Below are 14763 nucleotides of genomic sequence, written 5' to 3' on the forward strand. Positions count from 1 at the left end.
GACCCATGGGAAATACAAATTGTTAAGTGATCTCTTTAATATCTACATTTTTGTCCTAAAAAGCAATGAGATTAAACGGAGATAAAATGGAGACTTTTCATTTCCAGTACCAGAAGAGATCTCAACAATGTCTTTCACTGTGCTCAGATAGATCTGCAATCAAATGTCAGAGGCTTCAATATGACTCAAACATTTATCTTTAAATTCTTCCAAGACCAAGCTATCGACAATCGACATTAATTGTTTTATACCCCTTTACTCTGTACTTTGTCAACAATCATCTCATTTGCCTATATTTTTATTCATCCTAAGGCATTTTAGGCAAAACATCTCAACAAAGTTGATACTTCGATAAAGCATACTTGAGAAATCCATAAGCTCAAATCGCACTCCTGAGATATAAAAGAGCAGCCTCTGAGAAATAATATGTTCCTCTTGGGGAGTAACAACACTTTGCCCACAGGTACGGCTCAAAACAACATCTCCATAACACAAACTCTTTTTAAAGTACACATTTGGCTAATTCTATTTGAATACAAGGACAAATTGTGCCAACAGAATTCATGTGGCTGCCAAGCAGAGCAGATTGTTGCGTTGACTATTCTAAATACAAATCATATGCACATGCTCTCGCAGACTTGATTGTCATTTTCTTTTTAATGTGAAAGTAAAAAAGTGATTCATCTTTGTCATAGCGGTGAAGCCCAGTTATTGATAGAATGGCATGCTCTCAAAAGCAACTATGAGAGAGAAAGTGAGAGGGAAAGAACTGAGTTTCTCATTCATATCCTCTTTCTTCAGTGGCTCTTTATCTGGGCTTTGATGCACAGATTAAAAGCTATTACATTAGACTGGTAGGTGTTGGAAAGCAATGCATGGATAGGCAATTTATTCACTCACATATGAAGAAAGAAGAAAACAATGTCTCTTTATGTGGAACCAAGCCATTTATCAGTCATAGAAATAACACATTGCTGCCTCTGGGACAAAAAATGCCAAGGCCTACAGATCCATTCCCCTCCCATCGACATAAAGTGCTTAATTTCCATTTTGGAGACTTGCCAACAATGGTGTAAAATGGTTCTTTTATATGAAATGAGCTGGTAATACCTCCTTTGTGTAAACATTCATAAAATAAAAGCAGAGGAACAGTAAAAAATAAACAAAAAAAGCTTGATTGTAAACTGCCTTCAGTATAGGGGATACCGGGGCTAGATGTCACGCTTTTTTACTCCAGTGAATATTTCTCCGGGTAGGTTTATTTTTAAAAGTAAATTTTTGTATAGCCACATACACTCACTAAGCACTTTATTAGTAACACTATGGTCCTATAAATGTGCCTGATGTGGTCTTCTGCTGTTGTAGCCCATCCGCCTTAAGGTTCGACATGTTGTGCATTCAGAGATGCTGTTCTACTCACAATTGTACAGAGTGGTTATCTGAGTTACCATAGTCTTTCTGACAGCTCGAACCATGGCCATTCTCTGTTGACTGCTCTCATGTACAAAGCGTTTCCGTCAGAAGAAATGCGGCCCACTGGATGTTTTTTTGTTTTTGGCGCCATTCTAAGTAAACTTTAGAGCAGGGGTATTCAATTAAATATCCAAGCCATTCGGTCTCTACATTTCCTTCCCAGCAAAGATCCGGATAATAATATATAGCTTTCATGGTGTCAGTAGTCATTTGGCTATGAAATTATATAATATATATTTTTTAATAGTTTTTATAACTTGCCACATTGGTAGCAGGGTGCGCATGGATGAGGACATTGAGGGCCCACAGACAGACAAAGTAGTGGGGTCTGAGGGATCTTCTACCAAAGGATTAAAATATTTCATTAAGATTTCATCAGTCGAGGGTACTTGGATATGAAAATTAAAAGATAAGATCAACAGTTCGTTTTGAAGCTGAATGACAGCAGTCCAGTTTTTGTGTTGAAATATTATTACATTCAGAATATATAGTATGTGTATGGGACATAGGATGCCTTTTCACAGATAAAATAAAATACCGTTTGGGGGTTCAAAGGTGTCCCCTGAGAAAAAATTTATAAAAATGTCAGTCTGAATTGACCATTTTTATATTTTACTTAAAGTGAGAATCCACTAACAAACAAACAAAACATGTACATAATAACAGTGAAGCATTAAAATACTGTTTGCTTAATTTAAGTATGAAAATGCTTTCCTTGTCAACCATACCACTGATTAATTACAAAAATATATATATAACAAAAACCTGTTTGTTTATTATACATTTTTTTAGAAAGAATATATGTTCTGACACAAACCTGGCTAAGCTGAACTGACTGAATCACATATCAGACAGAGGAAGATAGTTTCACTTTGCTTCATTTTTGTTTTCTACAGTGTGTTTATTCCGGCTCTAGAGAGAAATATTTCTCTAAGCTAAAACATTTGGAAAGAGTTGGGGTGGGCATTTTTATTATAGTGCTGGAGTAAGAGCAGGGGAGTCACTACACTGATAAGTAAACATCTACAATTCAAATGTCTCAAACAGAGTAAAGATAAATTAGTAAGAGTCATTATTGTTTTAGCTGGAATTCAGGGACAAAGTCTTATTTTGGTCAATATTTATGCACCTAACGTTGATGATCAGGGCTTTCTTATAGATCTTGAAGGGATGTTGCAAGCCACTGGCACCCCTCATTATATAATATTGGGAGGAGACTTTAATCTTTTGATGGACTCAGTCCTTGATGATAGTGAAGCAAAAGTGTGCAAGGCCCCTAGAGCAACAGTGACACTTCACGGGATGTGTAAAAATCTTGGTCTTACAGATATTTGGAAATGTTTGAACCCATCTGGTAGGGACTATAATTTTTTATATAAGATTTACTCTTGAATAGATCCCTCATTTAATCTGTTGTTGATTGATCAATTGGAATCATTCTAGACTCAGATCATGCCCTGGTGTGTTTAGAGGTGCTGCCACATACGAAGAATTAGAAATCATATAGTTGGTGCTTTAATGTATCCCTTTTGGAAAATCCTGAATTCCAACAAATGCTAAAGGCTGAAATCAATGTCTATATGGAGACCAACTGGTACTCAGTATCCTCTGTGGGCATGGCTTGGGAGGCACTTAAGGTGGTTCTTAGGGGCCAGATCATACATTATGCCTCATTCACCAAAAAATCCAAAGCACAAGAACTCATGGAATTGGAAGGGAATATTAAAAGTGCTGAGGCAGTGCTGAAGCGCCGAAAGATGTCTAATGGCTGCCCCATTTTTTATTAAATAACTCCAAGTTTCCACCGCCACACAGTCCATCTCTATGCACCACACCTGAAATGAGGGCACTTCAGGCATCTTCCATCCCCTAGGATGATCTGCTTACCGATCATAACACTGGCTAGGGCCCAATTTTGTATGTATTTATCCCCTATATTAATGACTGCCCCATCGCCTAAAATACAGAGTCTGGGGCAAAATGAAAAGTAACTGTCCAATATATCACACATAAAATTTTGAATCATCGGATGTGTCCCCATTGCGATTACACAGCTCGAATGACCTTGACAGAGAACCACAGCAACGCAAAACCCACATTTGCACAATTAGACTTTTGTCTACAAATTTTCTTACTAGTGTGATATAGAACTTGTGACAACTTCCCAGTGTGACAATAAGCCCCAGTCTCCCCATGTTAAAAGGATCTGTGTATCACTATGTAATAAGAACAAGAATGCTTTTGTCTGAATATCGCTGATGTTGACCCACAGTCTGTGGTGTTCTATCAATATCACTTGGCTGACTGTGTTCCAGCTTTGAGTCCATTAGAGTTGCTTTGAAAATACTTATGTGAGGTCTGAACCACTGCCAGAACGAACAGCTGCTTCAGTGTGTAAATCATCCTGTATAATGCAGTGGCTGTAACCATGAGAATGCCCAGCCTCCCTGCCCCTCAATCAATGATGCACCAGCAATTTGACAGCTCCTACTGATAAGCTCCTGAAACAAATGCTTAAAATGACGGACCCCGTTCCATGACTGTCTGCTGTCTAGCTCACCAGTTAATTGGTCTCTGCTATTTTTCATGTTTGTGTCTGTAAAAGAATGACATGTCATTCAGAATTCATAACTGGCTTTTCTCTTCATCACTTATTGTTTCATTCCTTTAGTTAATTTCTTAGTTGTTTCCATTCGGGGAGCTGTAGTGTCCTTGTTTACGTTCTTTGCCATTCTTTTCTAAAAATGGGGTTGCATCGGAATGAGTACTCCTACCAATCTTTCATTTTGTCAACACATTTTCAGTAGTTTCAGTCATAGTGTTTTTAAATTATATTGAAGGGAAGCTTAATTTTTTGTCATATATTGTAGACTTTTAAATATTGTCAGATTTATGCTAGAACTACTTACATTTAATCTTTATTTGTTGACTAAAACGGCATCAATCTAAATAGTCTCACTGATCTTTAAGTTTAACTTATTGACTTATTTGGTTAAGTTGCTAAACCTACTGTATTTATTTCACTCGCCATGTTTTCTGTAAGCATTGTATTATCAGATAATTTAATGCACCTTGCCAATCTGGAGTGTTGCATGTTAATGATTTGATACCATATCCTTGACAAGTAACCATCATACACTTCCTGACAAAAACAAAAAGTTGCCATTTGGATTTAAATAAGCAGATACTTATGAGCCTATGATTGGATTATTATTACAGTGATTAATATGTTTAAGATGGCAACAATTATTTTAACCCTAACTGATGCAGTGTTAGCTTCTCATTTCTTAAACAACCATAGTCATGGAAAATATGCTACTGTGTTTCAGAAGGGGCAAAATTTTGGCCTGCATCAAGCAAAGAAAACAACTAAGGAGATTGCTGAAATGACTGGGATTGGCTTAAGAACTTATTAAAACCTGGAAGGATATTGGTGTACCATCAGCTTCGCGGAAGAAATGTGATCGGAAAATCATCTTGACTGATCGTGATCGGAGATCACTAAAACGCTTGAAGTCATAAAAAATCGACAGTAGAACTCACAGTTATGTTTAATAGTGAAAGTAAGAGCATTTCCACATGCATAATGTGACGAGAACTTACAGGATTGGGACTAAACAGCTGTGTGGCCACAAGAAAGCCACTTGTTAGTGAGGCTAATTGGAAAAAAACTACTTCAATTTGCTAGGGAGCATAAAGATTGGACTGTGGAGCAATGGAAAAGGTCATGTGGTCTTATGAGTGCAGATTTACCCTATTCCAAAGCGATGGGCATGTCATGCATTGTGCCAACTGTACATGCCTCTGGAGGCAGTGTTATGAAGTGGGGTTGCTTCAATTGGTCAGGTCTAGGCTCAGCAATCATTTTGCGGCAATAAAATGAAGTCAGCTGACAACCTGAATGTACTAAATTACCAGGTTATCCTATCAATGGATTTCCTTCTTCCCTGATGGCACGGGCATATTCTAGGACGACAATGCCAAAATTCATTGGGCTCAAATTGTGAAAGAGTGGTTCAGGGAGCATGAGGAATCATTTTCACACATGAATTGACCCTATAATCTTGACCTTAAACCCATTGAAAGTCTTTTGGATGTGCTAGAGAAGACTTTACGGAGTGGTTCGACTCTCCCATCATCAATACAAGGTCTCGGCCAAAAACTACTGCAAATCTGGTTGTAAATAAATGTGACATTGCATAAGGTTGCCATGACGAATGCATGCAGTAATCATTGAGAAAGGCGGCCCAACAAAATATTACAGTATGCAACTTTTTTTAGCCAGCTAGGGTATTTTTCATATTCACTGTGCTAGACAACATATTATGCTGTACCTGGCATTTTGTGTTCATCTTCATTTCTTACCCAAAATGTCAGCAAATTGTTTCGTTAAATTTCTTAAATCAATAGATTATGCTCTTACTTTTTCCATTTCAAAGCAAGTCAGTCCACTTGGTAGCCATCTTGGGAATGCTCCCCCAGTCAGCTATTTCCTTTGGATACAAGTGGCATACAAGTAAATCTCTTATCAACTTTAATAGGTAAAGACCAAAATCTCCAAAACGGTTGGTCAATATTACAATTGGGCTGGTGTAATTTCACTCATTCATTTTTAATACAAGATAGCCTTCAAGCAGCCAGAATATGTTTACATGCCATCACAAGGCTTCACCTTCAGTATAACCACTTTAGGTGACACACTGGCATATTTCAAATTGATGTGTTTCAGAACAGAGTAGAGGGGATTAAATGCAATCTGTGTATATTAATTGCGTCTACGTTCCAATATGTATCAACAACTAAAGGACATGGAGACAACAACTCTGTGTCCTTTGATTAAAAGCTGTGTAGGAGCAGTAGTGTGTATGACAGCAGAGATATTGCGATTGTAATGCAGTTTGAGTTTTGAGCGGTAGTGCATGCTGACCCATGTGACTTCCCACTGCCAATAGTGACGCATCCACTTGACGATCATCCAGACAGACTTCCAAGATCCAGTTATGTCTATTGGTGTGCATGTATGCCCTTGTAGTACACAGCCTCATCTCAAACTGCTTCCCAGGGATTATTTGATCAGTGTTAGGATTTTAACATGTCTTTATTGATCCTGGAAGGCCATAGTAGAGACCCTAAAATGACACATTAAAGACCGTTCAGACAACAAAAAAAAAAGAAAAGTTAAATGCAGAACAACAAATGTGTTTTGAGATAATATTTTTTGCTGCTCTATTTTAAACCTGACATGGTGTCTAAAATGTAGCACTCATGCACAAGATGCTGAAAAAAAATATGAGATGCAGCCAAACGATCAAAGACTTCATTCTAGCACGTTTACATAAAAAAATACATAAAAAATGGAAAAGAGTGTGGATATGCAAAAACATCTTTGGTGTAAAAGAGCTCTTAGCCCTCTTCCAAAACCTAAAACCTTCCTTTTCCACTAATGGGTTGAACGGTTAAATGTACTCAGGACAGAGAGCCATTCAGGTGGCACATCTTTAGTGACATAGCAACTCATGATTGGTTACTTGCTCAGTCGGTCCATTCTAATATTGATTTTGCAGGCACCACAGTGGAAAAAAAAGAAATTGTAACCATGCCAACGAGCCCTGATAGGTACAGAATGGCACGGTTCTACTAGAATTGTTGGGACACATTGTTGAGGGAAAAGTGTCCTAGTGGCATTTTAAAGCATCATAAAGGTTTACCAAAGCAATATGTTAATGTCAAATTCTATTGGATTTATTTGTGAGTCTCTTGTAGGGTATCTTGCTTCTGTCTAAATTAGTCACTTATAAAGTTTTATTTGGGTTAGGATGCTGCCTATGTAGGCAGCAAGCCAGCTCACTAGGTTTGAAATGGAGCTACTGAGTTTTAATTTCATCATTGTCTTTGTGTTTGTTTTACGTTTATAAGGATGATATAATTATTGTTGCTAAAGTCAAAACTTATGAGGAAGTTTTGCCTCATATTCTGCATTCATTAGCCAAATTCTCATAACAGTATGCTGAAGTACAGCTGCAGGTAAAGGATAAAAGAAACAGATCATTACGTTTCGAAATAGCTTGGGCAGCCTTCACCCCGGAGTGAAGCAGAGCAGGTTGTCAGAGCGATGATGAGGGTGTGATTGTCAGATGAGCAGTGTGCACAAGTCTTGGCAAACCATGCCGCAATCACTGCAGAATAGCTGGCTAACAGCCTCTGAGATGATTAGAAACCATCCCTCCCCCCAGTGTGTCCAAAGAGTGAGACCTCCTCAGCTGGAGGGAGACCAGAGACAGCCATCTGCCTTGACTTCGGCCTCCTCATTATCCCGAGGTGACCTCCGCGGTGACGTCGCAATATGTAAACATGCAGCGTTGGGGACGTGTCGCTCTGAGTAATTCATTCAATGCTTTCACTAGTACCTTCATTGTGACAAAAGGTAATAAATGAATCAGTGACTTGCTGGAATATTCAAGGTGAGAAGATACCATACCGTGGATTTACCTTTTCTTCTTTCTCATTGTCCCAGACATTCATCTCAAGCTATTTAATAGTCTTATATAGAAACAGGAAGGTAGGTCATTTGAGAGATTGTGTCAATCCACCCTGAGGATATTCATTGAGTTGCTGTTTTTCTCCAACTATAGTTGCTCTCCAGGCGCTTCCCTTCTCTCCCCACCGTGACTCCCATGAGACAAGGTTTTCCTGGCTTCAGAAGAATGCCATTCACAAGTCATACACTGTGCTCATAGTGGCCATTAACTTCAAACAGAGTGTATGTGTGTGTGTGTGTGTGTGTGTGTAAACGCCAGGACCAGAGTAACATATAAATCCACTGAGAGGGAGCCCAGCGAGTGGTTTGATGGAAGAATGGATGACAAATAAGAACAGTTAGATGCCTTTTATTGTAGTGAGTTGAGTCTATCCATTTCTCTTCTATTTCTATGACTTTTTAAATCTGTTTTCTTCTCAAGGCTGCCCTCTTCCCCCTCCTTCCTTTGACGTGCCGCTGTGCTAGAATCATAAGTCTGGAGGAGAGACACGCCACACCCAGTTAAGAAGCGATTTATGCGGCGTCCGTGGTGTTCCTGGATTACTTATCCTAATGTGACACATTTTGCCATCCTCTGCCTCCCTGCTGTAATGGCAGCTCCTGGAGAGAGTAATTATAAACCCAAACGTTTGTGTTAAATCGCGACCCTCGTGGCAGAAGCTGCTACTCCGTGTTTACGACTAATAAGACAAGATTGTCTCTGGTAATCAACTGAAAGTTGCTCTGCCTTGGAAGGTGACAAATATTCTCTCTCTCTTTTGCTCTTACATAGGTATGCTACACATACTTTGTAAGTAGTCTGTAAGTATGCAAAGATATGCTACAAATACTCTGAAAGAGCCTGTTTTTTAGGGTGCATCTCAGTTGGCTCCCTAGTTCAGTAGTCAAGGCAAGTGGCCATTTCTAGGGCTGTCCCATTCACAAAATTGTCCCATTGCACAGAAACATTTGTTTCTGAAATATATTTCCAGAATGCACTGTAAAAACCAGGGAGCATGTTCCCTAACCGGAAATGTTGTCATGTCTTAAGTCTTTTGAGTCATTGGAAGTGTACATGTGTATAGTGTAAATTTATGATGTAAACCTTATTTTCATTGAAAAGATGTTATTTGTAATTATCTTCCATTCATTATGCGGATTAAAGTTAAACAGTCCTTCAAATGTTTATTTATTTGAGTTTTTTTCATTTATGTACACTCACTGAGCACTTTATCAGGAACACCTGTACCCCTACTTATTCCTGTGATTATCTAATCAGCCAATCGTGTGGCTGATTAGAAAAATCAGCCAAACGATGCATTAAATCATGCAGATACGGGTCAGGAGCTTCAGTTAATGTTCACATCAACCATCAGAATGGGTTATTTCAGTTATTTTGACCATGTCATGATTGTTGGTGCCAGATGGGCTGGTTTGAGTTTTTCTGTAGACAGAAATGGCTTTTTGAAGAGAGAGGTTAATGGAAATTGGCCAGACTTGTTTGAGCTAACAAAAAGGCTACGGTAACTCAGATAAACACTTTGTACAATTGTAGTGAGCAGAATAGCGTCAGAATGCACAGCACGTCGAACCTTGAGGCGAATGGACTACAACAGCAGAAGACCACCTCTTAATCACAGGTAATTGAGTCATTAGTGTTCCAGTGTTTAGTAGATCAACACCCGTGCTAGTGCCCAAATTTGTGTTTACGAAATACAAATTCACGATATATGGGGAAGTAAGGATTGAGAAACCTCATCCTGGGGACCCATAGCACTGCACATTTAGGATCCCTGTGTCTGAATCCTCAATGTCCATAAAACATGAGGTAAGAAATACCTACTGACATGACCGACTACATCTGCCGAGATTCTGACATGCACATCCAATTTAGGGAAAAAGAAAATACAACTATACATATAATTTGTACTGTGTGCATTTAGGATAGCAAAATAAATAGGCATATACATTTTTAGCACACTTGATATCCAATATAAAATCTGGGTACTGAAGCAAATCTGGTGGAGAACCACTGATAAATTGCCCTGATATGAATCAGTATACTTATAAAACAAAGCCTACAATATGCATACAGCACACAACATTATTTGTGGACCAAAATGTTGTTTGTTCTGGCATTGCAGAAAACGTTGAGAGCTTTTAGGACAGACATGAATGAGGAAATAGAATAAAAAAGAGACGAGTGCATTAAGTCTATATAACCAGTATTGTAAAAGCATGATGAAAAACTGTGATCTGAAAATGACTCATTCATCCTGTAGTTATTATTGTCATCCAACCGGACCTTCAATAGCAGTGTCCTTGTGCATCACAACCTTTCCCTGAAGCAGAAATATATGGATGCTGCCCTTGATTCAACCTTGTGTGATGAAAACAAGCCTTTTTTAAGGGGTTTGCGCTTCATGATTCATCAGCTTCAATATAGTGGACTTGAGGCCATCCAATCAAGTTCTCTTTTTGAAATCAGGACCATTGGCATTGCAGAAACTCCAAGCCAGCCTTTTTATTCCATAGAGGGGCTCTATCATCTATTGTCAGTTCCATCTGGGTAAACAGAATTTACCTTGATAAAGACAAGCACTGTTTATTCCTCACTCAAGGTAGTGTAGCGGTGACTCATCCTCAAGCAGGAGGCTAAAAACTTTGGAATGGTTGATCACGATGCATACAGAACGTGATATAAACTGCGATTCAACCATCAGTTTTATCAAGAAGATTACTAGTAAACAATACCAGTACACAACGAGGGAGATGGAGAGGAGGAATGAGCTCTTCACATTTGTGTGGGAGGAGAAACAAAAACCAGAGAATAAAAAGTGCACAGAAAATGGAGCACTGCTGTAAACACATGGTACATTTCTCCATGGATCACATGGCCCGCTGAAATGTGTCACTGATTTAGTACTCAGCCACATCCATTAGAGACAAATTAATGCTTTTCTGCAAGAGAGTATAAGCAGAGGTTTATTAATGGACTATATACAAATGAATGATTGGTGTTAAGAATACTCTTATAAACAATGATAAGATTCGGAGAGAATGTCAATGTGAGAGATGTACCTTGCATCTATCACTGCTTGGTTTGAGATCTTTGTTGTTAAAGGAATAGTTCAGCCAAAAATGAAAGTTGTTTCATTATCTACTCACTCTTGATTTGATCCAAAGCCGTACAACTTTATTTCTTTCTTCCATATAACACAAAAGATGTTAAACATAATGTTAGGATATGGGAAGTGAATGGTGACAATGGAGGCTTTTGTGTTCCATGGAAGAAAGAAATACATACAGATTTGGAACAACATGAGCTTGTGTAAAAGAGAAAAAAAAAAAACATTTTTGGGGGAACCATCCCTTTAACCCTTTGTAGTTTTATTTATCAGTTTAAAGCTCAGAAATATGAGTCACCTTCAGTACAGCAGTGCTTTTAAACACCAGACTGTGATTTTTAAGTAATCCTGAAGACTTTGATAAGCTTGTTGAGGTGTGTTTGATTAGAGTTGGAGCTAAAATCTCCAGGACGTGGCCCTTATGGAACATTATTGAATATATCTGCAGTAGAGAGACTGGTAGGGAACGGGTGCTGGAGGTGGACTGGTTAACAGTAGCCATCTCCAAACCACCTGGACGAAGGTACATCAGGAATGCAATTCCCTCTGCATGACTCCACTTGTTATTGCCAAAGCAATCAAAGCTCTGCAGAAACAAATCCATTTTACTGAAAAAGTTGGGTGCCTGCATTCCCTGCCCGAATGCCTGGAACCACTACACCTAGCTCCCATGGCCAATCTGGCTCCACTATGTCACGATTTTGTCACTGGAACAGCCACGTTGTATTTTTTCCAGGGACTTGCCAAGCAGTACAAATGAGATTAAACAGGATGGTGTCAAATAATCTCTGGTGGATTGGTTGCCTGGCAAAAGGTCCTTGCAGACAAGGTGAGGAATAGGAGGGGTGTTGTTGTTCGGGGAGACAAGCTTTACGCTCCACTAGGTCTGGGCTGCCTGATAGTGGGCTCTGTCATGTCCAAGTATGGCATAGTCTCATCGCTAACCTCCAGCCTCCTTTTCCCCCACTGAGGTTCCTTTATTTGGACCCTGCTGTAGGGATAATGTGCAGTTAAGTCAATATCAGTATTTCTAATATCAGAGAACTTTAATAGGAACACCTGTACACCTACTGATTCATGCGATTATCTAATCAGCCAATCATGTGGCAGCAGTGCAGTACACAAAATCATGCATATACGGGTCAGGAGTTTCAGTTAATGTTCACATCAACAATCAGAATGGGATCTCATTGATTTCAACCATGGCATGATTGATGCTGTCAGACAGGCTGGTTTGAGTATTTTTGTAACTGTTGATCTCCTGGGATTTTCACACACAACCGTCTCTAGAGTTTACTCAGAACGGTGCCAAAAAACCAAAAACATCCCGTGAACGGCTTTTCTGTGGACGGAAGCGTCTTTGTGATGAGAGAGGTCATGGTAACTCAGATAACCCCTCTGTACAATTGTAGTGAACAGAAGAGTATACCAGAATGTTGAACCTTGAAGCGGATAGGCTACAACAGTAGAATACCACGTCGGGCATTTTATTCGGCATTATATTGTTCCTCATAAAGTGCTCAGTGTGTGTGTATATTTAAGCAATTTCACACAAGCAAGAGTGCGATATGGCCCTACATCAGCAATGCTGTGATTTGGCCGCAGGTTATCAGTGCACTGCTTATAAATGAAAACACAGACTGATGCTGATTCAGTTCACATCAACTAACTGGCTCATATTACACACAAAAATTGTCTTTTGCCACCATCTGCTGGCTAAAATATGTAAAGTCACAAAATTAAAGGTAAAAAGACACATATAGCTCTTAAAACATATGCACTGCTTATGGGTGATAGATATATATCAGCTGCCATATCACTCTGTGGCTATTGCCTGGTTGCCCACTAAAGCTAAGCAGGGTTGAGCCTGGCCAGTACCTGGATGGGAGACCTCCTGGGGAAAACCAAGGTTGCTGCTGGAAGTGGTATTAGGGAGGCCAGCAGGGGGTGCGCATGGTCTGTGTGGGTCCTAATGCCCCAGTATAGTGACGGGGACACTATACTGTAAAAAAGCACCGTCTTTCGGATGGGACGTTAAACCGAGGTCTTGACTCTCTGTGGTCATTAAAAATCCCTAGGGCACTTTCTCGTAAAGAGTAGGGGTTTAACCCCTGGTGTCCTAGCCAAATTCCCCCATTGGCCCCTATCTATCATGGCCTCCTAATAATCTCCATCCCTGAATTGGCTACATCACTCTACCATCTCCTCTCCACCAATAGCTGGTGTGTGTGGTGGGTGTTCTGGTGCACTATGGCTGCTGTCGCATCATCCAGGTGGATGCTGCACACTGGTGGTGGTTGGGGAGATTCCCCCTATACTATGTAAAGCACTTTGAGTTTGAGAAAAGTGCTATATAAATGTAAGTTGTTGTTGTTGTTATATATACATATCAGTGAGTTATTTTAGTGACTGATTCAAACCAATAACCAGTCAGTTGGTAAGTCATTTGAGTGATTCATTAAAAAAAACAAACTCATAAGAGGTTTGTGAATCTCATCATATACAATTCAGACTGCCAGCTCACAACTTGGGTAAAATATAATAATTTTTTCTGTGGAAATTCAGTAGCAGCAGAGCATCACTGCTGAAAAGTGGTGAACTTTATTCTACCATATCCTGTACATTAACTTTCCTGCATTGCTTGTCTAGCAGCTGATAAGTACGTCTAAGAAAGCAATATGGATCTCTATGGCTAGAAATAAAGCATGTGAATAGTGAAAGAGAAAGAGAGGAAAAACAAAAAGAAAAGAGAAAAGGAAAACAAGAAGTTGGCTTACAGTGGCCTTCAGAAACTAGCATCAAAATTCCACATCAGAATGGATAAGTAAGTTTAAAATTACCTTCCACTCTCGTGTCCTTTCACAAAAGATATGTAAATTAAGTGCAGTGGGAGACTTTCTCTTCCAACAAAGTTTTTTCTCTCTCATTTCATCTTAAGCAATCATTATCCATGGGTTTTGGGGAGAAAAGAGCTCGGCTGCATGTCCAATTTCACAGCCATTTCACAAGCTCACCTCGTTTACACAAATGAGTTGCAGTATGTCATATTAACTTATGAAATTTCATTACATCACCAACTCTCAGAGCATAAATAGCTGGCTTAGATCAATCTGGCACAGAGAATAATAAAAAAATGAAGTTTGCAAGGTTTGTTGTAAGTCAGTCTGTCTATAAGGGTCAAGAAGAAGCCACTTCAGAAGGTAAAGAACATTTGTATAACCAATGAAGCCATGTCCTGTATTTTTCCAATGAGAGATCTCTCCAGATTTGCATTTTGATGTTGTCTCTAAAAGGGACATGGAACTATACTCATGAGTCTGAATGGTATGCATGCTACAAGGTGGAGCAACTTCATTTCATCTATATCCACTAAATATCTGGTGTAGCTGGCTGGCTGAATCTGTATTTGGATGAATAGAAAGTCATACGGGTTTGAAACATCATGAGGATGAGTAGATGATGACATAATTTTCATATTTGGATGAACTATACCTTTAAAAAGTAATCTTATAAAATGTTACCACAGAATATGACGTAAACAGTTGGGTAATGATGGAAACCTGATAATAGTGTGTTTGCGTGCCATGCACTAAATCAGGGCAGAATTAAGGTCTCAAAGGCAACTTTTAAGTGGTCTGCTGATCA

The 14763-nt window shown here is 39.2% G+C and overlaps 1 protein-coding gene across 2 annotated transcripts in view; it reads right to left on the reverse strand.

Annotated features, from left to right (window-relative positions):
- Positions 1-14763, reverse strand: part of LOC127637683 (synaptotagmin-1-like) — a 278056-nt gene that overhangs the window by 135186 nt on the left and 128107 nt on the right. The gene's annotated exons all lie outside the window — the stretch shown is intronic.

Source organism: Xyrauchen texanus, chromosome 45 (assembly GCF_025860055.1).
Source record: "Xyrauchen texanus isolate HMW12.3.18 chromosome 45, RBS_HiC_50CHRs, whole genome shotgun sequence".
Lineage (NCBI taxonomy): Eukaryota > Metazoa > Chordata > Actinopteri > Cypriniformes > Catostomidae > Xyrauchen > Xyrauchen texanus.